Below are 2978 nucleotides of genomic sequence, written 5' to 3'. Positions count from 1 at the left end.
ATGGTGGTTAAGGGCACTGGACTCCCACATGGCTGACCGTGATTCAAGTCCTGAACCTGGAGGCTTGCTTTTTAACTTTCTGTCTCTCTCTCTGACCCTCTCTGGTCAAATTAAAATAAAAAATAAAATGAGTAAATAAAGTTAAATAAAATAATTCTTAAAAATTTTTAAATAAAAGATATCAGGAACTCAAATATCTTAAGCTTAAAGTAACTTTAATGCTATGGCAATCTATTCTGGACCCCTTCACTAGAGTATTCAGAGACTTGCCTCTTCTTCCTTACCAGGTTAAAAAAAACATGGTATTATCAATATAGTGGGCCAACATCATATTCTGCTCAGTGACAGGATAATCAAGAACTCTTCAAATGGGCCAGCTGGTGGCATGGCGGTTAAGGGGCTGGATCCCATGTGACCAACTGTGCCATTCAATTCCTGGACAAATGGCTTGAAAAACATGCCAGACGGGGCGTGGTGGCACCCGCCCTATGGAAAAACATGCCAGACACATGTGCCTGCATGCCCAGAATCCTGAGAGGAAAACAGAGAAGAAGGGATTATGGCATGTCCATTCCCACTTAGACTGATTTCTCAGTTTCTCCTTCTCTCTTTCTCTCTGTCTCTCTCACATGAGCACACATTCTCTATAGCAAATTTAAAAAGAAAAAAAGTGATTGCATCAGAGAGGCAAGGAAGAGACTGGGAAGGAACATAAGAGAACTTTCTGGGGATGTTCTATATTTTAATAGGGGTTGGTTCCAAGGTTTATGCATTTGCCAAAACTCAATGACTATTCACTTGAGAAATCTGAATTTTTTGTATGTGAATTTTACATAAAAAGAACACGAACATGGAATTCTAGTTAATAATATGAATGTTGAAGTATTTAGGGGGAAATAGACTTGGAAATGCATCCAGAAAGTGAGATGTGTTACTGGATGAGAGACAAAGAGATATGATAAAGCAGGTACAGTAAAATCCGAATGGGAAAACTGTGCGGTAGGTACATGGGTGTCACCGTGACAAAATTTTAAACTAGGGGACCAGCAGTTGGTGTAATGGCTATGTCACTGGACTCCCATGTAGTCGACCGCAGTTCAAGTCCTGGACCTGGTGGCTTAAACTCACGCCGGGCGCGTGTGCATGCGTGCCCAAGATCCTGAGAGGAGAATGGAGGAGAAGGGATTGCGGTGTGCCCATCACCCCTGGGGAGGTGGTTTCTCGCTTTCTGTCTCTCTGTCTCTCTCTGTCCTTCTGGCGAGTACACGCACCCTGTAGCAAAAACCTCTCCAAGAAAGGAAAAAAAGTTTTAACTATTTTGTGTTGTGAAACATGTCATAACCACATGCTAGGCGATAAAAGTCCTACAAGGTCCCACACAATAGAGGGCTCGAGCCCATTTTCTCTCGGTCTCGTCTGCCCGCCTGCTTTGCTCCAGCCACACTTACGTGCACGGGGTGTCCCCACTGCATGGTGTGCACTTGTCCTCCCTGACCCCTGCAGTCCCCTTCCCTCACGGACACATCTACCTGCAGATGTAAATCAGATCCCTGACTAGTTGATGTTGAGTTAATAAAAAGGAATATTATCTGACCTTCCTATCAGTGGGTCCCATCTAGTTGGATGATTCCTTTAAAAAAGCGTGCCAGTGGGGCTGAGGAGTGGCAGAGCAGTAACACGGCCAGACCCATGTGGTAAAGGACCCAAGTTCAGGCCCTGGGACGTCACTGAGAACACGAGGTGCACACGTGCATGTCCATAATCTGGCCAACTGAGACTGGGAACAGATGGTGTAATGACAACCCTGTTGGGAGTGCCTGTCTCTTGGTCTCTGTCTCTTCATCTCTTTCTCATAGAAGAAACAAATAAAAATAAACTTTGGGGGCTGGCAAGTGGCATGGTGGTTAAAGGTGCTGGACTCCCACATGGCCGACCACGGTTCAAGTCTCGGACCTGGCGGCTTGCTTTCTCACTTCCTCTGTCTCTCTCTGTCTCTCTCTGATCAAACTGGAAAATAATAATGATAATAATAATAAATAAAGTTAAATAAAATAATTCTTTAAAAAAAAAAAACTTTAATAAAAAGGTGTCAGAGGGCCAGCAGGAGGCATGCAGGTTAAGACAGCTGGATTCCACTTGGCCAACTGCACAGTTTGAGTCCCAGATCTGGCAACTTGAAAATCTTATCAGGCCCATGCGTTGGCACACAAAATCCTGAGAGGAGAATGGACGAGAAGGGCTTGTGGTATGATTACTCTTCTGAGGGGTGATTTTTCCCTTTCTCTCTCTCCAGCAAGCACACATTCTATAGCAAAAAATAAAACAAATAAAAAGATATCAGAAAGGAGTCAAGTCTGAGCAACTTGGGGTCAAAGGTATACTCCGGCCAGCCTTTAAGGAGCAAACAGCAGTCCAGTACAGTGGCTCGAGCAGGAGAGTACTGCTTAATAAAAAGGTGTCAGAAGGCCAGCAGGAGGCATGCAGGTTAAGACAGCTGGATTCCACTTGGCCAACTGCACAGTTTGAGTCCCAGATCTGGCAACTTGAAAATCTTATCAGGCCCATGCGTTGGCACACAAAATCCTGAGAGGAGAATGGACGAGAAGGGCTTGTGGTATGATTACTCTTCTGAGGGGTGATTTTTCCCTTTCTCTCTCTCCAGCAAGCACACATTCTATAGCAAAAAATAAAACAAATAAAAAGATATCAGAAAGGAGTCAAGTCTGAGCAACTTGGGGTCAAAGGTATACTCCGGCCAGCCTTTAAGGAGCAAACAGCAGTCCAGTACAGTGGCTCGAGCAGGAGAGTACTGCTGTGGGATGGCTAAGGCCACATGGGAGGCCCAGGTTTGGTTCCTGACTCAACCTAAACAGGCTGGGCATGGTGGCTGGCACCTGCGGTCCCAGCTCAGCAGGAGGCTGGGGCAGGAAGGACCACGATGTGAGACTCTGTCAGAAAAATGATATGCATTACTTTTT

Source organism: Tupaia chinensis, unplaced genomic scaffold (genome assembly GCF_000334495.1).
Source record: "Tupaia chinensis unplaced genomic scaffold, TupChi_1.0 Scaffold000520_1, whole genome shotgun sequence".
Lineage (NCBI taxonomy): Eukaryota > Metazoa > Chordata > Mammalia > Scandentia > Tupaiidae > Tupaia > Tupaia belangeri.
The sequence above is the reverse complement of the archived record's forward strand: the minus strand, read 5'-3'. Positions refer to the sequence as shown.